The sequence below is a fragment of the Trichechus manatus genome, unplaced genomic scaffold (assembly GCF_000243295.1).
Source record: "Trichechus manatus latirostris isolate Lorelei unplaced genomic scaffold, TriManLat1.0 scaffold00003, whole genome shotgun sequence".
Classification (NCBI taxonomy): domain Eukaryota; kingdom Metazoa; phylum Chordata; class Mammalia; order Sirenia; family Trichechidae; genus Trichechus; species Trichechus manatus.
In genome coordinates this window covers 28,967,114-28,993,342 of record NW_004443939.1, presented here as the reverse complement: position 1 = coordinate 28,993,342, position 26,229 = coordinate 28,967,114, and positions in this window count along the sequence as shown.

Sequence of the window (26,229 nt, the reverse complement as noted above, 5' to 3'; positions counted from 1 at the left end):
ATGGTATCAACAAAAAATTCAAAGCAGAAAATAACTGGTTCATGAAAGGGTTAAGTTGTGTTATTCAACATTTTATTATTAAGTAGTATTAGTTATTTATATATTCTAGATACAAGTCTCTTATCATAAATATTCTTTGTAAACTTTTATCTCATTTTGTAGGTTGTCTTTTTACTTTATTAATTATGTCTTTTGAAGTATAAATTTTTTAAGTTTTTTTTATAATTTTAAAATTTATATGAAGTCAAATTTATCTGTTTTTTCCTTGTGCTTTTGATGTCATATTCAAGTAACCATTGCCTAATTCAAGGTCATGAAGATTTATAGTTATGTTTCTTTTAAGGGTTTTGTAGTTTTAGCTTTCACATTTAGTTAGGTCTTTGGTTCATTTTGACTTAGTTCTTCGCTACGGTGTGAGACAGGGGTGCAACTTCATTCTTTTGCATGTAGGTATCCAGTGTCCCTGTACAATTTGTTGAAAACACTATTCTTTCTGAGGAAACCTTTATCTCAGTGTCAAGATAACTGAGTTTTGCAGGGATTTAACCAACAAATAATTATTCTCATATAATTCAACATGTGAAGCCCTGGTGGCACAGTGGTTAAGAGCTTGGCTGCTAGCTGAAAGGTTGACAGTTCGAATCCACCAGTCACTCACTGGAAACCCTATGGGGCAGTTCCGCTCTGTCCTATAAGGTCGCTATGAGTTAGAATTGACTCTAATGCAATGTTTTTTTGTTTTTTTAAATTCAGCATGCATCTGTTAATCACAGATTTTATGATAGGCTTTATGCTTGCAACCACTAGGGCTCCTATCTTTAGAGTGATTACAGCCTCTTTAATATATATACATTCTCTAAAACGAAAAAAAAAAACAATATCTTACTTAGATCCAAACACGAAGCATTCTGCACATGCACACTTTTTTTTTTTTTAATCCTAACAACGTAGGAAAGCAGCTTCATCCAAATGCAAGTACCAGAGTATTTATTTTTTATTGGTTCTTTTCTTTTATTCTGTCTGTTCTCTTTCTAGTTTCTTAAGTGTGTTCTTTTCTATTTCTTAAGTGATTTTCACTGAGGAATAAACAAAAAGATAGCTCCCATTTTCCATATCTTCCTAAAATGTTTGTATTCACAAAAGCTACTCAAACTGTCAAGTGTGTTATTTTTAGTGAGACTTGGAATCTTGGACCTGCGTTCTATAATATTTTACTATACCCGGCTCTATATCTGGCTGTTAGCTATTTAGGACTGCTGTGATATTTGCAGTCATAACATAGGTTGAATTTGCAATAGGTACATTGTTTCTTACATTATCTTCAAGGTAGTGTGGACACTTGTGGCTCTATAGAAACAGTGGCAATAACAATAAGAAAGATGGATAAAGACAATTTCTGAGCATTTGTGTAAACTGCTCTCTGCACTAATAACCAAGTATTTAAATTCCCATCTTCATCTCTCACAGATTGGTTTGGTCAATGCCTGCAGTTGTTATGGAAGCATCTCTGTGCTTTCCTGGAAACTATAAGTCTTTGCCTGGATCAGCAGCTGTTGGTTCTATGGCATATCTACCTCTAACAGCAGCTTCATGAATGCAGAAGCAACCCCCACTGGAGATCTAAAATGCTAAATCAATTTCTGTTTTAAAATCTAAACCAAAGTAACTGATGTTTAATGTTGCTGTTAAGAATTTTTTATTTTTGTAAAGTTCTTGGGGATTCTTCAAGAAAATCACTCAGAATATTTTGTCTGCACGGTATTAAGTCAAACTGCCTACGTTCATTTCCCTTAAAGAGAAAGATACCTTTTTCATGATGTGTTTTTTCTTCTTTCCTAAGAAAATATGTGCTCTCAAATAAAATTTTACTATAGCCAAGAACAATTTCTGCTCAACTTCTGATGAGATAAGCACAAAGACAAGTAGAATTTATGTGAATATCACTCAGAATGCCACTAACTTACCTGGGCAGTAAACTGGATTTTGCAATTCTACTAAGCATGTAGCAAGTGGACTCTTATTAAAATTGAAAAGGGTTAAAATTAAAAAGGAATACCTTCTTGTTCCTTCTTTGGCCATTTGTGGATGTTCAGAATAATCATACATGTAGAGTAAGAGTATTGATCACAGGTGAAACTTTCATACATGCCCATCACTCTCAAAATATGGAAGTGGAAGGAAATACAGTAAGGAACCATCTGATGCAGTCAAGTTCAAGGATACTCTGGATCATGGCTACCCCATGTGTGTCAGAGTAGACTTGTACTCCCTAGGGTTTTCATTGGCTGATTTTCCAGAAGCAGATTGCCAGGCCTTTCTTCCAAGATGCTTCTGGTTGGATACGAACGTCCAACCTTTTGGTTAGCAGCCTAGCGTGTAAATCCTTTGCACCACCCAGGGACTCCACAGTAAGGACATCCTAGTAGAAAAAAGTAAAAGGTGATTCTGACATTTAAAGAAAAAAAAATCTGCTAGCAAATAAGTCAAGAGTAGTTTTCTTGAACTGACTTTAACATGGCATTAAAACACTTCTTAAAATTTTGACAACTCCAATTGGAAATTTGGTTCTCCTTTCACTTAACCAGACATTAAAAGAAATCAGAATTTGGATGTATGAATGAATGGTAAGCACACTGAAGCCTATTCTTGGTGATTATGGAAGTGAGGTTTGAGGTCAGTACAAGTTCTGAGTTCAATAGCTAACAAGAATGTTTACAGATCATGTGACCTTGGAAAATTAGATTTACAGTTTCTCCACATCTGTAAAAAAGGTGCCATAATAAAACATATTTCTTATGGCTGCTACAAAAATTAAATGAGATAATCCATGTACATAGTACACAGCACACTGCCTAGCATAATTTTAAGTTCTTATTGAAATATTATCTTTAATTATAGCTGTTATTGGTGGATAAAGAAGGTCATATCAAAATAATCAGATTCTTAAGGTAAAACAAAGAAGAATCAAATATAGCTACTTTGATTATTTAAGAGAAAGAAAAATTAGTAACTTTTTTCCCTCATGCTACATGAATTTGTGTAACATCTATAAGACCACTCTGTGACTATGTAAAAAGAAATGTCTATCACACTACAGTACTATTTGAAAAGTTCAAAAGAAAAAGGTCAAATAGTGCACCCAATGCAAATGGAATGTTTTCATTTCTAGTTAATTAATTATATACTAGACTTTTGTAGCCTTCAAGAGCCTTCAAATGCAATAGGCATGATTGCATGCTTTCAGAGATTTGGAGAATGGATGCTTGGTTTCCTTTAACCAGATTTAAATGTTACCTAGCTTCTGCAAGGCAGACACATTTATTGATTTAATAATTAAACGCCTTATTCTCATTCCTTGTTCTACCCATACCTTTTTCCTCAGGCAGTGAATATAATGATGAAGAATTTAAGAGTCTAGACTTTGGTGGGTAGTCAAATTTGGTAAAGGAAGTTGGTAAAGTACGTCATGCTAAAACAAATCTAAAAGAATTTACAGTTCTTGCTGGACTCCTTAAATGTCGTAGAGGTTTCTAAATGACAAAAGTATATTTTTTTTCTTCCCATTGTCTTAGTAAGTGCTGACATTTTGCTCATAGAGTAATAGAATTTCAAAACTGAATTTTTAGATCTTACAGTCCCAATCTCTCATTTTAGACATGAAGGAATTGCAACCCTGAGAAGTTAAATTACTTCATTGTACACACGTGATCCAAAGACCATATCTTACGTAAAAACAAAACAAAAGAACAATAAAAAAAATGATATTAGTACAACATGGAAATCCATTTAATATACCTACATATGTTGTTTTAGATGCTTTTGAGGAGGCTCCAACTCACAGCGACCCTATGTACAACAGAAGGAAATATTGCCAGTCTTACGCCATCCTCACAATCGTTGCTATGTTTGAGCCCATTGTTGCCGCCACTGTGTCAATCCTTCTCATTGAGGGTCTTTCTCTTTTTTGTTGACCCTCTACTTTACCAAGCATGACGTCCTTTTCCAGGGATTGGTCCCTCCTCCTCCTCACAATATGTCCAGAGTAAGTGAGACGAAGTCTCACCATCCTCAATCCTAAGGAGCATTCAAGCTGTACTTCCTCCAAGACAGATTTGTTTGTTCTTCTGGCAGCATGTGGTATATTCAATATTCTCTGCAAACACCAAAATTCAGATGCATCAATTCTTCTTTGGTCTTCCTTTTTCATTGTCCAACTTTTGCGTGCATATGGGGCAATTGAAAATACAGTGACTTGGGTCAGGTGCATCTTAATCATCAAAGTGACATATAATGTATGCATTTATAATTATCCATATTAAAACTGTAAATACAGATATATATTTACAAATTCCAAAAGAGGAATATATATAATATATAATACTATAAGTCATCTATTATATTATACATGATACACTGCACATTATGTATTATATACATTATGTATTATGTGTGTATGGATACACACACACACACACATATATATATGCATATATATATATATGGAGCCCTGGTGGCACAGCGGTTAAGTGCTCAACTACTAACTGAAAAGTCAGCAGTATGAACCCACCAGCCACTCCATAAGAGAAACACGTGGCAGTCTGTTTCCATAAAGATTACAGCCCTGGAAACCCTATGGGGCAGTTCTATTCTGTCCTATTGGGTCAATATGAGTTGGAATCAATGGCAATGGGTTTGGGTATGTGTGTGTGTATGTATATATATACACACACACACACTTCTACATACATATATATACACATATATATACACACACCCACATACATATACATATATTTGTTGTTGTTTTTGGTGCTGTCTAGTTGGTTTCAACTCATAGCCACCCTATGTACAACAGAAGGAAACACTGCCCAGTTCTGCACCAGCCTCATGATCATTGTTATGCTTGAGCCCATTGTTGCAGCCACTGTGTCAGTCCATTTAGTTGAGTGTCTTCCTCTTTTTCACTGACCCTCTACTTTACCAAACATGATGTTCTTCTCCATGATAACCTATCCAAAGTATGTGAGATGAAGTCTCACTAGCCTAGATTCTAAGGAACATTCTGGCTGTACCTCTACCGAGACGGATTTGTTCATTCTTTTGGCAGTCCATGGTATATTCAGTATTCTTCGCCAACACCCAATTCAAAGCTGTAAATTCTTCTATGGTCTTCCTTATTCATTGCCCAGTTTTTACATGCATATAAGGCAACTGAAAACACCATGGCTTGGATCAGGCACACCTTAGTCCTTAAAGTGGCATCTTTGCTTTTTAATAGTTTGAAGAGGACTTTCGCAGCAGAGTTGCCCAATGTAATGAGTCATTTGATTTCTTGACTGCTGCTTCCATAGGTGTTGATTATGGATCCAAGTAAAATGAAATCCTTGACAACTTCAATCTTTTCTCCATTTATCATGATGTTGCTTACTGGCCCAGTGGTGAGAATTTTTGTTTTCTTTATATTGAGATGTAATCCATACTGAAGGCTGTAGTCTTTTATCTTCATCAGTAAGTGCCTCAAGTCTTCTTTACTTTCTGCAAACAAGGTTGTGTCATCTGCATATTCTAGGTTGTTAATGAGTCTTCCTCCAATCCTGGTGCCTAGTTCTTCTTCATATAGTCCAGCTTCTCAGATCATTTGCTTAATATACAGATCAAATAAGTATGGTGAAAGGGTACAACCCTGATGCACACCTTTCCTGACTTAAACTGTGCAGTATCCCCTTGTTCTGTTCTAACAACTGCCTTTTGATCTATGTACAGATTTCTCATGAGCACAATTAAGTGTTCTGGAATTCCCATTCTTTGCAATATTATCCATAATTTGTTATGGTCCACACAGTCAAATGCCTTTGCCTAGTCAATAAAACACAGGTAAACATCTTTCTGGTATTCTCTGCTTTCAGCCAGGATCCATCTAACATTGGCAGTGATATCCCTCGTTCCACGTCTTCTTCTGAATCCGGCTTAAATTTCTGGTAATTCCCTTTTGAATTATCTTCAGGAAAAATTTTACTTGCATGTGATATTAATATTCATGACATTGATATTAATTGATATTAATTACATATATAAATATTTTTATAAACCCATAAACCATTACTGTTAAGTAAATTCTGGCTCATATACATAGTGCATTTATAAGTACATATGTACATGTTCTGGACTGCTCTGGCACAGTGCTTTCGATGCCTGCAAGGGTCAATGTGTCTCAGATACTGTGTAGTTCCCCAATTGTACAAGCATCTTGTATTGGGCCGAAATGATTTCTTTCTCTGTATCAGGGCATATATGGCTAAAATCTACCCCACCTCAAATCTTCTTAGGAAATACGTCATAACGTAGTTAAATTTCACCCAAATGTTTCCAGACCTTCACATTTTGTATCACAGTCTATGATTACCAATAAAGCCACACTTAAAACAAAAAAATCAAAAACAGAATAACTGCTTTTAGTCTCTAACATGACTCAAACTCAGTTAAAGAGGCCAGATAAAGCATAAATATCATGTAATTCTATCTTCAATCCCCTCCTTTCATCCCTAAGTTCCCCTTCTTTACCATCAAAGAATCCTAACATTCCCAGTTACTGACCACTAATTATTAAATCCATGGAAATAGCAGTCAAGAAATCAAATAACATACTGCATTGGGCAAATCTGCTGCAAAAGACCTCTTTCAAGTGTTCAGAAACAAAGTTGTCACTTTGAGGACTAAGATGTGCCTGACCCAAGCCATGGTATTTTCAGTTGCCTCATATGCATGTGAAAGCTGACCAGTGAATAAAGAAACTGAAGAATTGATGCCTTTGAACTATGGTGTTGGCAAAGAATACTGAATATACCATGGACTGCTGGAAGAATGAACACATCTGTCTTGAAAGAAGTATAGCCAGAACGCTCCTTAGAAGCAAGGACTGCAAGACTTGGTTTCACTTACTTTGGACATGTTATCAGGAGGGACCAATACCTGAAGGAGGACATCATGCTTGGTAAAGTAGAGGGTCAGCAAAAAAGAGGAAGACTCTCAACAGGATGGATTGACACAGTGGCTGCAACAATGAGCTCAAACATAACAATGATTGTAAAGATGGCACTGGGCCAGGCAGTGTTTCATTCAGTGTGCTCGGGGTCCCTTTGAGTTGAAACCGACTTGATAACACCTAACAACTGTTTTTTTTTTTTTTTTCCTCAATGGAAATAAATCATGATAAAATATTTGCCATAATGAAGCTCACTTCAATAATATCCCCTTTCCATGAAGGACTCAAATATTATCAGTTGTTTTTTCTGTGCAATAGCGTTTGCCATGTGGCAGAGGATACATTCAAAAATCAATAAAAATGAATAAGCACTCCAGATATTTTGCCATAAAAGAACTTAAAAATGTACTCATGCTTGAGAAAAGGAAGTCAAAAGTTTTGAAAGTATGAATTTCACAATATAAGAGTAACCTAAGGAACCCTGGTGGTTTAAACAGTTAAGTGCTCAGCTCCAAACTGAAAGGTTGGCAGTTCGACCTCACCCAGAGGCTCTGCAGGAGAAAGACCTGGTGGTCTGCTTCTGTAAATACTACAGCTAAGAAAACCCTATGGGGAAGTTCTACCCTGTCACATGGGGTTGCTATGAGTGGAAATCAACTCAATAGCACCTAACAACAGCAAGAATAACTTCATATTTCTTTGCATTACGTTAAAAGTTTGAAGATAGTATCTCTATATTTCCATGTATGTTCACCATTATGTATTTGTTGTAGTTGTTAGGTACCTTCAAGTTGGCCCCCCACTCATGATGACCCCATGCCCAGTGGATTGAAATGCTTCCTGTTCCTGTGCCACCCCCATGATTGTTTGCAGATTGAGCCATAATGATCCAGTTATTTTCTGTTTTGAATTTTTGTTGATATCATGGGTTTTCATTAATGAAAGCATGCTGAATCATCGAGTGTGTTTGAATTTTTTGGTCAGCAATATGGATTTTTTTTCTTTCCTTCTCCCACAAGTCTACCCTTTGAGACCCAAGGAGTAAATATTATCCCACTAATTCTACCCTAGAATCTCCTCAGAGTCTATTGGTATATATGTGTACCAAATAACAATTTTCAAAATTCCTTGTTTTCCTACCAAAAATGCACACACCTCATACAGTACCCTAGTAGAAACAGTAATTTGCTGCAAACACCCCTTTTTTTTTTGGTTTCCAATAGTTAAAAAGGCCCCTGCCTTGAGGCAGCATACACTGTCAGTGGGAAAGTGGCTTCCCAATAGATCTGAGAGGCAGAACATCCCAACAGTCGTGAAAAGGTTAATTGACTGATTTTATATATATATATATATTTGTTTTTTTTTTTTTGAAGTAGATTGCCAGACCTTTCTTCTTAGTTTGTCTTAGTCTGGAAGCTCTACTGAAACCTGTTCAGCATCATAGCGACACCAAAGCCTCTACTAACAGGCGGTGACTGTGCATGAGGTTCATTGGCCAGAATCGAACCCTGATCTCCTATATGGAAGGAGAGAATTCCACCACTAAACACCACTGGCCTCTACTGTATATTTAGTGATGGCATATTTTAAACAATATTTTGCATCTTAACTCTAAAATTCAATTTGTTTAAATTTTATCTCAAATTGAAGATAATTGATTTTATGTACTAATTGGATTGGAGTATTGCCATGAAATACAATAAATTGACAAGTCCTTGGGCACTTTGTGGCCGAGAGTGCCTCCCAGACTATATTAATTTTCTTTTTGTCATCTCTTAAAATGAAACAGATCATGTACAAGGGAAGAAGATATTCATTACTTTACATCTACGTCAGAAAATACTACTATATGTAGTACATATTGAAGCTACCTAAATATACAACCCATTTTTATCCCATGACTTCATTTCCCCTCTATTCTGCAAAATAACATTATTATTCAAGATAGTGTTATTTTCTAATGAATATTCACATAATACCCTCCACTTTCTGTGTTGCTTCTGACGGGTACCATCAGGATGCATTGGAAACATCTCTCCTAGTTCGTCTTCGGTTTTCTGGGGAGTTTGAGTTTTCTACTTTGATCTCTCCCCTCACACGTGGAGATTTTCTCCTGACTCCACCAGCCCAGACAGAATTTCTGCCCTTGGTCTCTAAGGTAATCTTAAACACGCTCTTGACACCAACATCACTCGGGGGTAAAGTTTTCCCTCTTAACCAAGTATGTTTACTCTTTACTTCCTGTGTCGTCTTTTGCTCATCAAGACTCAAAAGTGACTTGTTTAAACTTTCCAACTGAGGAATAGCTTCTCAGTCATTTAGCTCACATGTTTCCTGCCTTGATAAAAGTGTTTTGAGGTTCCATTTTTGTTTCCTTGATGCTTTAAACTCCTTTATGCTGAGGAAACTAGACTTTCTCTTTGATCTCTCAAAGAATTTATAACATCATTTGACCACAGGGTGAACTCTGCTTAAAGTGGCTTCATATTTTTGCAGGGCTCTCATTCATCCCTTTTTTATTCTGCCTCTCTCCTGAGGTACCCTACACTTCAGATATTAACGTTCTTTTTTTTTTTTTGCTCATGCTATTAAACCTAATCTCTGAAATTGATCTTTCATCAGTAATTTCTAACTTAGTGTTTCATTAATATAATGTTTTACTTCTGTTAGGGATTTCTACGGTTGAGTCCTGTCTTTCACGGGAGAGAAAAAAAACAGGCGGTTTGTTTGCTATGAAACACAATAAATTAACAAACTCTTGGGCACTTTGTGGCAGAGAGTGTTTCTTTAGTAATTTTCTTTTGGTCATCTATTAAAATGAAACAGGTCATCTACAAGGGAAGAAGATACTATTTACATCTACATCAACCTTTCAGATAACATGATAAATAATATGTGGAATATATAAATAATACGTTCATGACACATCAACCACCACAAAGACCTTCCAGAGATATAATCTATTTGTCACTCACATCAAAAAGAATTCTCAGATGTTGTCATTTTAGTCTTAATTTAATTTAAAAAAAAAAAAAAAACTCAATTTTTGAGAGATTAAGGTTTTCCAAAAGGCTCCAGTTAGCCTCAATTGTATCTGGAGCTCTATTCCAGGTCTTCTGTCCCAAATCTTGTTTACTTTCCCCAACAGCACAGCTGCCATAGTTATGATTCCACCATTTCATAAAACCTATCATTTCCCCAGTTACTTCTTTTTCACCAATGCTTTGCTTTCACCATATGGATCCCAGACAGCATTAAATGTGTTTAATACCAATTGCAGATGGGACTCAGACTTAAATGTCTTAAAATACATCTCAGAATGAAATTGAAATAGTTTATTTAGCATCGGTCCTCGCCAAGATGTAGTTCTGGACCTGAGAGGCAGTGCCAGGCCACAAGAACCCAAATGTCGATGTTAATGTCTTTAAGTTATTGTTGCCTGTTATTTGACTATTACTACTAGCTTACTTGTCATGTTTGTCTGCTTTCTGTAGCTCATTTTTGAGTCTGTTTTTTTTTCATTAGCTACAGAATTTTTTATTTAGATTGTCTGAATATTACTAGAGTTGGGGATTCTTCTGACAACAACAGCTCATTAACAGAATTGAATTAAATTTAATTCAAAGGTTCTTAAAAATTAGTATGACCTCCAAGGGATCAATATAGAATTTCCACTATTAATGTCTATCCTAGTTACAGTCAATCATACATTCATTCTGAAAACATTCATTGTACCAAGTTCTTCCGGTTTTTAAAACTATCCCTTAGAAACTTATCTTAGATATTTCTTTTGTTTCTACTAAGGGTCTGTTACAAAAATAAGCAAGAAATATTACAATGTGAAATCTTAAGCATTGTTTGTTCAGAGGAATAAAGACAAAATATTATGAATGTATAAATCCCCTAGTGAGATTTGTGCATCATTCTTTCCATTTCTCTTTTGTTTGAAGTTAACATGGACAAGGTAAAAGACACTGAGCTAAATCCAGTGCTGGAGTCTGAATATACTCCTTGCTCTGATAGATTCACTAGGATGCCTGCCTTAAATGCTGAGCTGGAGCCTAGTTTCCATCGACAAAAAGGATTGTAACAGAGGTGTAGCAATTAATTATTGGTGCCTGCTATGCTAGCAATCTGTCTGATATATATACACCACTGACCAGACGAAGTGATTTTGGAGATCCATTATCATCCTTCCAAGTACTACCCGCAACCTGACTACTCCCACATGCTAGACTGGGTCTTCAACCGTACCTTGTATACACACTGATCTCTAGACAACCATATGACGCTGACAACTGAATTAATGGTTACGTCTACTCAGATCCAACATCAAGTAGGTCTCTCTTTTATGTTCCTTTCTTAGGTAAAGACATATTCTTATAAGTGTGTACAAATATAACCTCACATAAAAGCAAAATTCATCCTAGCTTGTATATTTTTAGGAGCCCTGGTGGTGTAATGGTTAAAGTGCTTGGCTGCTAACTGAAAGGTCTCTGTTGAAACTCACCAGCCACTCCTTGAGAGAAAATATGGCAGTAAAGATTACAGCCTTGGAAACCCTACAGGGTAGTTCTACTCTGATGAGTGAGAATCGACTTGACTGTAATGGGTTTGGTATGGTTTTTTTGTGTGTTTTTACAAGGAGCACCTACATACTTGCCAAATTTTTTATAACTTGAAATATTGCCATTTGCTGTTTTATCCTTGTTTAGACGAACAAAAATATTAAGCTTTACAGAAGACTATGGGAGTTAGAAAAAGTTAGAACCCTTGACTTCAAGAAGCGTACATTTTAGAGGAGTCAGGCATAAAATGAGGAAATGTCACATGACTATATGTGCTCATTTAATTATACTGACAGGTTTGTTTTGGAGTTTGGAAATTTCCTGAGGGCTAATAGAGAAGAATTCATAAAGGGAATGCAATTTAAGTTGTATTGAAGGCAACTATGAAATAGTTTTTAAAAAAGCCTCACTTGGGATTTTAAGTCTAAGTTCTGTTATTTCATAGATCTGTGACCTCAGCAAAAAAAAAAAAAAAAAAATTTAGTATGCCCAAACTTTAGTTTCTTAATTTTTAAAGTAAGCCTTTGTTTCAAAGATTCACTTGGTGAATACACAGTAAAGTATGCAAAATCACCATGTACAGTTTCTTGTAAATAGTGTTGTTGCAAGCTGCTGTCAAGTAGGCTCTGACTCATGACAACCCCATGTACAGCAGACCAAAATGTTGCGTGGTCCTGCGCCATTGTATTTTGAGGGCCTCCCACCTAGAGGACTCATCTGCCAGCACTATGTGGACAACATTCTGATGAGATAAATAGGGTTTTCATTGGCTAATTTTCAGAAGTAGATCTCCAGGTCTTTCTTCCTAGCCTGTCTTAGTCTAGATGCTCTGTTGAAACCTGTCCACTCTGTTGACCCTGTTGGTATTTGAAATACTGATGGCAGATCTTCTAGCATCACAACATGGCAGTCCCCATGGTATGAAAAATTGAAAGACGTGTCGTGGTATAGACAGTAGGCATTCAATAATGTGTGAAGATGGGTGGAACTTTCATCAAAGAGGAAGGGCAGTCCAAACAAGGAAAATAACAGAGGTGAGTGAAAGAAAACAAGATATATTCAGAGTCTATTATGTGCGCTAATTTGGTTTACACTGGGGATCAATACAGAGGAGAAATAAGGGGCCAGAATGTGAATCCCTCTCAGGAAGAAATCTGGACTTTATCTTTGGGCAATAAACCAAAACCCAAGACCCATTGTCTTCCAATCGATTCATACTCATAACAACCTCATAGGACAGAATAAAACTGCTTCACATGGTTTCTAAGCAGTGACTGGTGGATTTGAACTGCCAATCTTTTGGTTAGCAGTTGAATGCTTAACCACTGTGCCAAGCATTTCAACATGAACATACATGCAAAGCAGCATTTTGAGAGCTCAATCCATCAGCAGCATACTTAATTTTTTTTGTAAGAATTATATATTTACAGCCTGAAATATTTTCATGATGCTATTTATTTAACCTCAGCCTTCAATTTTACTTACACAGTGATCTGATGCAGTGCTGCAGAACTACTTGACTTAGTGTCTACCTATAATAAAATTACGGACATTGGGGTGGAGTATTTTATCTGACTATTAAGGGAGACATTCCAGCATCCTATAGATATTAGTTGCTCTAACTGAAATTTAATTGGTTCAGAATTTAAACTCTGATAATATAATGATCACAACAAATGGGCCAAAAAACCGTTTGAAAATCAAACAGGATACTGTTTTCAAAAACATTGGAAAGCTGTTGTCCAGAATGAGCACTGTACTTATGGAAGATGGCCAGTAGGTAAGTCAGGGAAAGCTTTGTAGCTACATTTGGATGGATGCTGGTGCCAATGTGTCCAAGAAGTTTGGAAACCACTATCACAAATACTACCTTGGCACTTCAGTCAATAATATGCCTTTAATCTGCCAAGTGTGTATTCTTAATAATGACTTCTGCTTTGATGAAGGAGCCGGGAGAGGACAGAGCAGTTACATATTTACTCTTAGAGCACACGCCAGTGATATTGCTGGTATTCCTGAGGTGAAGCATCATACATTAAAATTAAATACAAACCATGACTGCTGATGCCTGTCTTGGTCCTTGAAAGAGTCCAAGTCTTTGGTGCAGTCACATTGGTAGTTACTTTGCAAAAACTCTAATGAAGAAAGTGAGAAAGATACGTTAATATTTAATAAGCCTACTGATCGATTGCTGTGCCTCCTAAAATGTTCATCTTTTTGACTGGTGGGAAATGAACTTCATTAGAATTTCTCTGCTACCTTATATTTCCTTGTTAACATTTCCCCTTTTGGGGCCCTGGAAAAAAATGCATAGTTTCGTTCCATGAATCTCTGCCAACCATACTCTCCTGCACTCTTTTCCATATTCATTTGCTCTGAAAAGTGGATGTAAATCCAATCTTGCAAGGAAAATATTATCAGTTCTTTGTAATATAAAGTAAAATTCATGAAATGGTATTTTTATGATTCATAGAAATAACCTGAAGATTGATTCAATATATGAAAGCTACTACTATATTTAGTTTCAAGCTATGAATATAAAAAAAAAACATTTAGCATGCTTTTTCATATTTTAGCTTCATTTTACATGTTTTATTTGAAAATGTAAAAGAAAAAATGTACAACTCTGAAAAGCAACTACTAGGAAAAGATTTGTCCATGTATAATAATTAATATAAAATTCCATTTATTTAAAACACCCCAAAAAGAGAAGAAAAGGGTAATGGAGTACAACCCACATATAATGCTAAATAGTGAAAGACAGGAATAAAAATTCCTGGTTAATAAAATAATTATCAATGTAACACTTCAGTATTTTTGGTATATAGTTATTTCAGATTTTATATATATATATATATATACATATATATATAATTACATTGAAGATGAATTTAATGATAAGAGAAAATGGTTTAGTGAATTGATAACTTAATATGTGCCAGGAACTTGTTGAGTGTATAAAATGCTTTATCTGTTTTAATTTTCATAACATAGCAATAAGACATACACTATTATTGCTTCTATTTTACAGGTGAAAAATCTCAGGCAGAGATTATTTAAGACCTTGTTTAAGGTCATACTATTAAAAAAAAAAAAAAAGTCTCTGAAAGGAGGTTTAAACAAAAGCATTGAACTTCTAGAGTTCAAGCTCCTAAAGGGTATGTATTCAGAGATATAAGTCCAATAAGTCAGATGGATCTCCCACTTACGAAAATTTAGCTATTTACAAAAAACAGAAGAAAACACCCAAACAGAGAAGGTGAATAGCAAGGGAAGGGTTGCTTAAGGATCTACCAAAATGAAAATGCCTTCCCTCCAGCCAGACTTCATTTTGATTATTTTCATCTAAATAAGAAAGTAATTTCAGAAAACCAAAAGGCAGAGAATAGAAGTCTTTTCTTGTGTCTTTATTGTCTGTCTAAAATAATGCCACTAATATTCAGTTAATATAGACATAGTTTCTAGTCTAGTCCTTTGCTGATAGTGGAATTTCCTTTCATTTCAAGCATTCAAGAGCCTAGGCTAATGCAAGTAAGTTTCCATCACAACCCACAGCCAGGGCTGATTATGAAACTTGCAGAGTCTTGTGGCACAATTGTTAAGCTCTGGACTGCTAACCAAAAGGCCTACTGCCTTCCAGTCTATTCAGACTCCTGGGGACACTATAGAACATAATAGAACCACCTCATAGCTTTTCCAAGGCTGTAATCTTTTTGGAAGCAGACTGCCAAGACTTTCTCCCTTGGAGCAGCTGATGGGTTCGAACTACTGACCTTTTTGGCTAGCAGCTGAGCCCTTAACCACTGAGCCACAGTCTAGGAAGCCCTATGGGGCAGTTCTACTCTGTCCTGTAGGATTGCTATGAGTCAGAATCAACTCAATGGCACAGAACAACAACCGTACAAAATCTGTGGGCTTATAAAAATGTGAGGTCCTTTGTTCACAAATTATTAAAAATTCCATTATGCTGACAGAAGAGCATTAAAACAAGCTGGGCCCTTCTGTGGGTGGGTGGGAGGGGGGCTTTCTGTGTCTCCACAGACCATACTTCCATGAAAGAGCTCAGCTACTAACTAAAAGGTCAGCAGTTCAAATCCACTAGCATCTCGTTGGAAACACTATGGGACAGCTCTACTCTGTCCTACATGGATGCTATGAGTTGAAATCGACTCCACGGCAATGCTTTTTTTTTTTAAAAAAAAATCTGTGTTCTCTTCAAAGGGGATGGTGCTTTCACCGCTAACATTACTCACCCTTGACCAGAAATTGTGGGTGTTAGTTATCTACACTTTTAGTTCTCTTACCTCATTTGAGGTAGATTTAATTGTGACATTCAATTATAACTTTCTTACTTCATTCAGGACACCAAGAGAAAATTTATATGCTCTAGAAAGAAAAAAAAAATATTATAATTTCTGGATAATCTTCAAACAGAGAAGCTTTGAACAAAAGACTACGTTGATGTTATATTTTTTACATTTTTAATATAGATCTATTTCTGGGAAAGGAGTACACAGATCTTTAACTACCTGAGAGGAATACACAATAACCACAGTTTCTTTAGTCTGTCTATCTTTTAATTAGAAGAAAATGCCATTATATGGGAATTTTCGTAGAGTCTCCCATGCCTGGGAGAGAGGCAAATGAAAGAGTTACGGACAGGAGCTGAGATGAAAGGTAATGACAGTTTTCCCGGCCTTCAATTTTACTATCTCACCAGTTTTCAACTAAATTTGGTAGGTTTGAAACTGCGTCATCTTGATGGGTAAAATATACAACAGAAGAGAATGCAAGGATTATCCATCAACCACATTAGCACCTAACACTAGGCTCTCTCACATAGAAGCTGATCAATAAATATGTATGGAGGTAATGGTTTTGTTAATAACACGGTATTTACCAAATATAAACTAGTAAGAAGATGCTATTATAAGTTACAATACAAAGGACGAACTCAGAATAGGAAAAACTGGATTCCTCTTGAGCAATCATGCTCATTAAATCAGCCTTTATGTAGTAACTGCTAGGAGCTAAACACTGCCATCTATTGCATTCATTAGAGCTGCCCCGTATGACCAGGAATACTACGCACAGCACATCTCCAAAAATACCATTCTCATCTTGCCTAATGCGTATGGCCTGCCACCCATGGAGTTGTGCCTCCTGGCAATACTGTATAAAATATTGTTATTGACATTAGCTGTCATTTTTAGCCCCCGACTTGTTGTGACCCCATGCACAAAAGAGCAAAATGCTGCCCAGCCCTGCACCACCATCTCCATAAGCAATTGCAGATCAAACCTTTGTTATTCACAGGGTTTTCATTGGCTGGTTTTTCAGAAGTATATCAGTAGGTCTTTCTTTATATTCCATCGTAATCTGGAAGCTCAACTAAAATCTGTTGAGGATCACAGTAACATGCGAACCACCACTGTCTAATGGGTGGTGGCTACGTATAGGTATATTGCCTGAAATCGAACTTGAGACTCCTGCGTGAAGGCAAACATTCTATCACTGAACCACAAATGTCCCAAGTATAAAATATTATCGGTACCATACTATGAGTATCAATAAACACTTCATTCGCAACTCCCCCCCCCCCCGACACACACACACAAAAAAACCCACAAAGTTATGAATATGTACTAGGAGGAAAGAGGGAAAGAGATTGTTGGGTGAAGAGGGTGTAAACTGATAAATGTACAAAGAAGTACCAACAATATCAGTATAATAAAATAATTAGCTGTAATTTTACCCATCATTTGGAGATGGAATATCAAATTAAATCACTGAAAGCATGTTAAAAATATGATATACATATAGTACAATATATATGGCAAAAGGTGCCATATTGATTCAATCACTTCTTGAATTGTATTCCTGAGGTTTAATTTGTAAAATTTACACATTTCTCCTCTCTTAAACTTCCCATTACTTGTGAATCATTTTTTGGTAGAATCCCATGTTTTCTGATTATATAGAGACTTAACTTAATCATGTCTTTTGTTGAATGTTGAATATTTAAACACAGCTTTTATTTCAACTGCAAGCTTTTTCTTGTAGCTACAGTTTTTGATTTTGAAAAGAATAAATCTCCTCCCAAATGGTTTATCTCTAAAAGCAATTTATAAGGAAAATAAAATTGTCATAATCAGGTCACCCAGACATAGTGCTAAAAGCATTCTAATATCTGATAAATCCTGTGAAATAAGAAACAATGCTGATTTAGCTATTAAAATTCATAATGTCACAAAATGTTCTCATATAAATATGTCAATTTTATTGTTAGCTTGATCCCCACTTCTTAGGGAAAGAATAACCTGAACTAGGATAGATTCAGCATCTGAACTGGTGTAGATTTAGCTTACACATAGTTTTGAAAAAAAAATAATAATACAGAGCCTTGGTGGTACAGTGGTTAAGAGCTCAGGCTGCTAATCCAAAGATCGGCAGTTTGAATCCACCAGTCACTTCTTGGAAACGCTGTGGGGCAGTTCTACTCTGTCCTACAGGGTCGCTATGAGTTGGAATTGACGGCAAACGAGTTTGGATTTTTGGTTTCTCTGAGGTTTAATAATTTTCCCATTGATTAAACATGTCTACTTGAATTAGGCATGTCTGATATACTGTGTAAGTATTCTAAAGGAATCTTTCTGTGCTATAAAGTATACTTGAGGCTTGGGCTTTTATTATCAGGGCTTATTTCATTATAATATAATAAAATGCAGTAAATGGCAACACTGACATGAGACTGAAGAATCAAACATCCAGTTGTTTTGAGTAATCAGTTAATTGTATGCTAATTTCAACTGATCTCGTGTTTGTCTATGTGTTTAATTTTTTTCAAAAGATTTATGTATTACACATAGAGTTTGCATGTGTGCTTAAAAACAATTCAGTATGAAAAATAACAAGTACAAAACTTTTTTTATTAATCAAAATTTGTTTTATCTTCTCTAGGAGTTGTTCAGTGTCACAAATAAATTATATCCATTTATGTGAATGTAGTCATTTATTGTGATAATAACTGGTTGGCAATTAGCACTTTCTGGCTATAATATTTATATTATCTGAATCAGATAGTCATTTTATGCAATGAGTGGCTATTTGGAATACACACCATTTTGTTATTAACTTATTATAAACTGAAGGGTAAATTTTTATTTCCTAAGGCAAAAATTGTAAGTAATTTCAAGAATGTTTTTAAATTGAAGGATAATAGGAATCCTTTGAGATACTTCTGACAAGGGGCATGTTCTCCCAGTAAGGGTCAGAGTTCAATTCCTGAACTCATCCATCACTTTCTGACTAGCTGAATGTCAATAGCTGAATAGCTCTAAAGACTGCATGGACGATAGGGTGCCCTTGCTGACCTCCTAAATCACTTTCACACACACAGAACAATAAATGCACACACCTATTCACGAACACCATACGCAGATAACTATACATTGTAAAAAGGGCACTTGTTTTAGGGAACCTGGATGTCTAAAGATTGTATATTTTTGGAATTTTTTTCAAATGCTTATTTTAATTATACGACAGGAAAAAATTTTATGTTATGATTTCAGTTACAAATAATCAGTTGAAAAATAGTTATTGATGCTCTTTTGTATGCTAAAAATTATGAAAGCTATGGTGGCATAGCAGTTACAGTGCTTGGTGAAAGGTCAGCAGTTCGTACCCACCAGCCACTCCACTGGAGAAGCATGTGGCAGTCTGCTTCTGTAAAGATTACAGCCTTGGAAACCTTATGGGGCAGTTCTGCTCTGTCCTATAGGGTCACTATGAGTTGGAATGAACTCCACGGCAGTGGGTTCGGTTTTTGCTATAGTCTTTCAATCAAAACATATTTACCACTAACGATTTCTGAAGAACCTATAATCAAATGGTACTTCTAATGAAATCAAAAATTTAGTATTAATTTCAGGTGGTTCCTACGGTTCTACTCAACAACACTTCTTGTTTCTTTTTCTTATAATGTGATCTTCTTTACTTTGAAGTCCTTAACACCTTCTACTTAGTCTGTCTCACTTACCAAATTGTATGGTAGCTTTTTTCTCTAATTCTTCATTTCTCTTACTGCAAAGTGGACTTTGTTATGATAGGAACCAGTATGTTTCTATGGTTGGTGTCCACTAACTGGCACATCGTTAAGTATTTGTTGCCTATTTGCTAAATTATTTAAATAAATAACTACTCCTGAAATTCTGAGTCTGAGGGAAATCTCATAAATGAAAACAATTGCTCACGTACAAAAAGGCATTCCTATTAAATATAGCACTATGTTCAAGATAGTGTTACTATTAAATGCAGTTTTCAGACAAGAGTCAATCCATATCTTTCCTACATGTTAAATGGATTCAGGACTATGCAATTTATTTATAAGCCAAGTAAAGTAAATGGGGGGCATGCTTTTCTCTAGGTTCAAGTAATTAAACAGAGTCCCTAGATGATGCAACTGGTTACTGTACTTGGCTGCTAACTGCAAGGTAAAAGATTTGAGTCTACTTAGAGATACCTCAGAAGAAAGGCCTGGCAATCTACTGAGAAATCAGCCACTGAAAACCCTATGGAAGACAGTTCTATGCTGACACACATTGGGTCTCCATGAGCCAGAGTTGACTTGACTACAAATGGATTTGGAATTAAACTTAATTAAGGTCCACATTCCATCTCTAGTATGAGGGAAGGATTAGACTGAGCTTTCCATGAAAAGAAGCTGACTTTTTTTAATTCCATATTCATAGGGTCTTTCACACTGCTGGGACATTGTAGGAGTTAAACCCATTTATTTAAAAAAAAATTAAGTTAATGATATTCATTAATTCTTTATTCCTCATCAATCTCATGATTCAGGAGATTGTCTTTAAAAGCTGAGGCATGGAGAGGATTCATAGAAAATTGTGAATGTATTGGTTAACTGTTCCTTCCAAAAATAGCTTATCAAGAAACTTCAAATATGTCCATAACAAAGACTTCATGATCTAAGCTTCTCAGTGTTCTCTAAATCTGAGCCTCACAGTATATTTTATATATAAAGTGATTTTATTACATTGGCTTTTTAAAAACATCTGGCCTATAATTACTTACTAGTCTAGGGAAATTTCCATAAAAAGTTTTGCAATAAAAATATCAAAATTTCTATGTGATAGCAGTCATTCTAGAGAGGTAAAGGCAACAATGATAGTGATTTGATAATAGTTACAGTGTTTTTTAACTTAGTGAAACCTTATTCTTCACAAAAAATGTTTTAATTTTCTAACGTGAGAAAATTAGAAAATTAAATAGTGGAACTGGCTTTTTCTGTTCTCTAAATTGCAATATTCTTAGGTTGACCTAAACTATAACAGACTTAGTAATAAATATATATATATAATAAAATTCCTAATAGACAAACAAATCTGTTCAGAATTTCAATTATTCTTTAGTATTCTCTGTCTTAAAATTTGGAGAAAATACATAGCAATCATTTAAGAAAAAAGTCACCTCAAGAGTTTTACTAAGATATGAAATACATAATGTTTTATAACTTAAAATGGTTTGAAGTATCAACATATTCTATGTAAAAATCAACAACTGCAAATACTCTTATTTAAATTTCTCCTTGCTCTCTGATGTTACCAAAGTGGATGGAAACCAAGGCGTGTGTACATGCCCACACCCACACACCCACACCCACACCCACACCCACACACACACACACACACAAGATAATTTTTCTGACTAGAGGCTGATAAAACATCTTACTTCATTCCTGGGTACAGATTCATTCAGCTGTAAGGTTATGGCACCCCCTAGATCAGCCTAACAGAAAGGCAGTCAGTTCAGGCATATCAGAATTAAAGTTTAAAGGGAGTTTTAAATGATGTATGTAAACCCCAGGAGCTTTTATAAAAGTATTCTCTATTGAAAGAGATATTTTATTTTATTTGGTGGCAATTGTTATACTTACTGTTGTTTATAATATCTGCTGTATAACCTGTTCTGATTCTGAATTGTATCAACTGTTGTTGAAGTATAGAAAGCTGATTTATCCTAAAGATCACATTTAGCATAAATATATCAAGCAGATTTCCACCAGTGCTCTAAATATTCCCCTCAGATCATCAAAGAGTCAGATATCTGGAGTACAAGTATGAAAAATAGGACATGGCTGAGATGGTTATTTGAAAATCTTATTCTAATAAGCAACAGCTATCTGGGAAAACAACACATTATTGAAAAAAAATCAGAATATGATGCATGTGGCCACCATTCAGATAAGATCTTTACCGTTACTCTTTTATTCATGTGTCCTACATTAAGGACAGAGTATAAAGATGAGGAATTCTGATGCACTTGTAATAAATTTAAACTGTTTTGCTTGTCTTGTCTTTGAATCTTTGTGGTTTCCTTATTAAGTTACAATGAATATTTTTAGCAGATCATAATAGCGCTGCTTGCATAGCACCTGTCAGTAGGAATTCAGCAATATAAACCTTAAAGGCTTTGATGGGAAGGTAAATGGAATACCAATTTGCCAATGTAGCACTCAAGTCAGTAGTATCTGTGGGGTTCACAGGATTCCGATTAATCTGACATTTTTTGTAGACTTCAGGAAAAAAACTATTGTAAAAGTTGGAAGCAAACAAAAGGCAAATTTCCTCACCTTACCTGGCCCATTTTATGATTTATTTTTCACTTTGCTTTGGGAATATCTAAAAGTCATCCTTCTTCATTCTGAGATACTGGAAATCTAGATACTGTAAATCACTTGGTCAATGTACATTAAATTTAATTTAGTCTGACCACCACTACTGTCCAAAAACCAGTAAATTGATTGTGTTACTAAAAGGTGATCATATTGATACTGCCATTTAATGAACTCCATGCTTGTACATTGCTCCTAATGCACACTGTTTTAGATCACTTAGTCAACTTCACTCTAATTGAATTTATCATTTGAAACCTTGACTTGATGCTAATAGTCCAAAAATAGCAGAGTCTTTCTAAAGTAGTCCTGTCTGTAAAATGCCATATATTGATGTTTTCCTGCAACAAACAGTTGTCTTTCTTGTCTTTTTGTTGGGGCCAGTTGTCAGTTATTGAAGCACAATTATAAGAAAACTTGCATTTAGAAAAGGATATTATTGACCTCTGCAAATTGACTGGCAACATCAAAATTTGAAAGTGGAGCTCAGGCAGGCTTAATGGGATATATGCAAATGATCCAAACACAGGCCTGAAACTGTCATATGGCTGTTGTTATTTTAAGATATGCATGATCTCCTCTTTCTGTACTACCCCCTTTTATTTTCACTAAATGGAGGCAGTATGTTTGTGAGACTAGTCTGGCTTAAGAGAAATGGCAATAGCATTTGCTGGGTTCCACCAAGAGGGATCATTACCAGCGCCAGTTGGTTTCATAAGCCAGGGCTAAAGAAACAGTGAAACTGATGTAAGGTAACGTTAAAACAGGAAAAAAGAGTACAGAAAAGACCTGATTTCTGTAGGTTTACAAAATCAAGACAGTATTGTAGATATTAGAAATGAACAAAGAATAGTAAATGACTATGCTTTAATTTTTTTAAAGAAAGAGGAATCTAATTTAGTGTTGCATTGTAGTTTAAAAATAGCTCTGCATAATTCATAAGGTGCTGTACTTGAGGAGCACTGCAACTCCTCATTATGATAATGCCTTTTGATAACTTTTATTGAACATAAGTATTCCCATGATTAAATCTCTTAATAGGAAGCTCTTTTAGTACCAGCTGCCATAATTTCAAAGCTATGCCATAAACATTTCTGTACCAAAACAAGATTATGATATCTAACATTGCTAACCAAAAACTCAATGGGAGAATAAATGTATAGAGAAGTAATTTAATTCACAATAAGATTTTTAGCTGAAAAATTACCATCTATACAAAGGTTTGAGCAAAGAATGAATAGATTCTTTATCACAGGTTAGATTCAATAACCGAAGAAAAATACAGAATTAAATATATCTTTTGAAGTTCCCCAACTTTTCCAATCTCCCTTTCTTTTACATATTTTGCTTTATTAAGCTTGACATAACAGGACAAATTAGCTAATTATATCTTTTAGCTTCTCCACCATTTGTTCATCATCATTTGTTATATGAAGTTCGATGAAGACTAATGTGTAAGTCCTAAATTCCAGGTAATTAAAAGTTACCCATGACCAGGAATGTGCTGAAGCCTGAGAAAAATTTAGTTACATATAATATCATTAAAACAGTCAGTTTTTTTCTCTAAAACAGATCACTATAAAGAATTCTGAAAGCTTTGAGATTTTACCTACTTGTAGGCTAACAAGTGAATCTACCATAGTTTCATAAGTAGCGGCAGAAAACACAAGATTCCTGGGTCAAAGATAGAAGATTCATTACTCACAGTACAGAAAGCAGTATGAGCTTCTTGTTCATGTCAGTTTCCTTGTACCTCAAATCTTCTGGGTGACATGAAGTAGCACAGGTGGATGTTGTACACAGAGTGGGGCTGCATGACAGCTGAGGAACCCCAACTTTTGGAAATTCCAATCTTTTATAACAGGTTAAAGACAATTCTGGCTAATTCTTACCTGGAGGAAGATATTGTCTTGATCACACTGGACAGCACATAAACCTACTCTTTGCCCTGGAAAGACTCACTATGTCTGTCTTCTAAGGCCATTTACTATACAAAAATCCTTGAAAAGATAATCCAGGGAATTCTGGAACAAAGATAATTATTGCCTCTGCTTGGGCAGAAACACAAAAGACACATGGAGAATTGTCCCATCATGTTCCCCATCCCCAAACTCTCACAGAATGCATATTTCACACTGAATTATGTATTATTTTAAATTCATTTAAGCTTTTATGAAATAATGCCTTGGTGATAGAAATGATACCAGAGATGGTATAATAGAATTTTGCAAGACCAATAACTTCTTCATTGCAAATATATTTTTTCAACAACATAAATGGCAAATATACACGTGGACCTCACCAGATGGAATGCACACACAGGAATCAAATTGACTATATCTGTGGAAAGAGACGATGGAAAAGCTCAGTATCATCAGTCAGAACAAGGCCAGGAGCCAACCGCAGAACAGACCATCAATTGCTCATATGCAAGTTCAAGAGGAAAATTAAAGCAAGTCCACGAGAGCCAAAATACGACCTTGAGTATATGCCACCTGAACTGAGAGACTGTCACAAGAATAGATTTGACACATTGAACACTAATGACCAAAGATTACACAAGCTGTGGAGTGACATCAAGGACATCACACTTGAAGAGTACAAGGTCATTAAAAATACAGGAAAGAAAGAAAAGACTAAAATGGGTGTCAGAAGAGACTGTGAGGAGGCGGAGCCAAGACGGCAGACAAAGACCAGAAAAACCAAGTAAAACAGATACAGATGTCAATTCTGGAACATTGAACCTTAAATGAAGGGGTAAAATATTAGGTTAGAAGTCACTGAGGAGAAGAAGAAACTGATAGAAAACGGGGAAGGAATAGAGATACAGAGTGGAGGTTCCTGGTCAAAAGGCATGATTTAGTGTGGCCATCTTGAAATAAAACCAACCACCCTACATGCAGAAAGGCACCTCCATGGAATTCCCAGTAGAAGATAGAGGTACGGTGCAGACACAACCAGGGCTAAGTAAGACTACATTTACTGGCTGCAATGCAAGGAGGAGCACAGACTTTCTCACCCAGTAACCACAGGCACACATTCTTACAACCTCCAATCCTCCGCTGAACAGAAGCTATAACCTTGCCATCCCACAACCTTGACTACAGGGAACCACATTACCACCTTATCCTATCTCCCTCCACCATCTAGCCCCCTCTGCCCCTGCCTTTGCCCCTCTTTCCTCCACTTCCCTGGCCATGGCCTTGAGTGGACGTGGCTGGACCCAAGGCCCTTCCCCACTGGATCCGGACTGCTCCCACCACCTGAAGCATTCCAGGGGGGACCAAACCTAGACCTCAGGCCCTTTTCTGCTACTCCAGACCTCTCCCCAGTTGACTGCCATGGCATTGCTCCAGCCTCTGGTCTGGTTCATGCTGCAGACAAAAGACCCATCTCTGCCCCTTCTCCCCTGCTGGACCTGCCCTGCTGCACTATAACTGAGCGACTGGCTCTGCACACACAGACAAGGTAGTGAGAATTATTATATCCAAAGACAAGCAAGCAACAATTCAAGTCCAGCCCACCTGCCCAGAAATAACCAAGCAAAACAAAAAAGCAGGACAAAACAAACAAACCTACAATCAATAAATAAAGAATAATACCAGAATGTCTTGGAGACAGAAGAAAATATCAAAATATATTAAAAAAACAGGAAAAGATGGTTGGCTCCAGTAAGTGATCAAAATAAAGCACCAGTTGACCTTTCAGCAGAAGAAAGGACACTGAAACTACCTGATAGGGAATTCAAATTCTAATATTCAAGGATCTCCAAGAGATTAGGAAAGACATCAAAGAAAACACAGACAAAATCATGGAAAACACAGTCAAAACCAACCAAAACATAGACAAAATCAAGTAAAACACAGAAAAAGGAATAGAAGAATTCAGGAAAATAATACAAAAAAAGTCAAAATAAATAAACAATTAGAAATTTTACAAAAACAACAATTACAAATCCAAAAGATACACAACAAAATTTCAGAAAT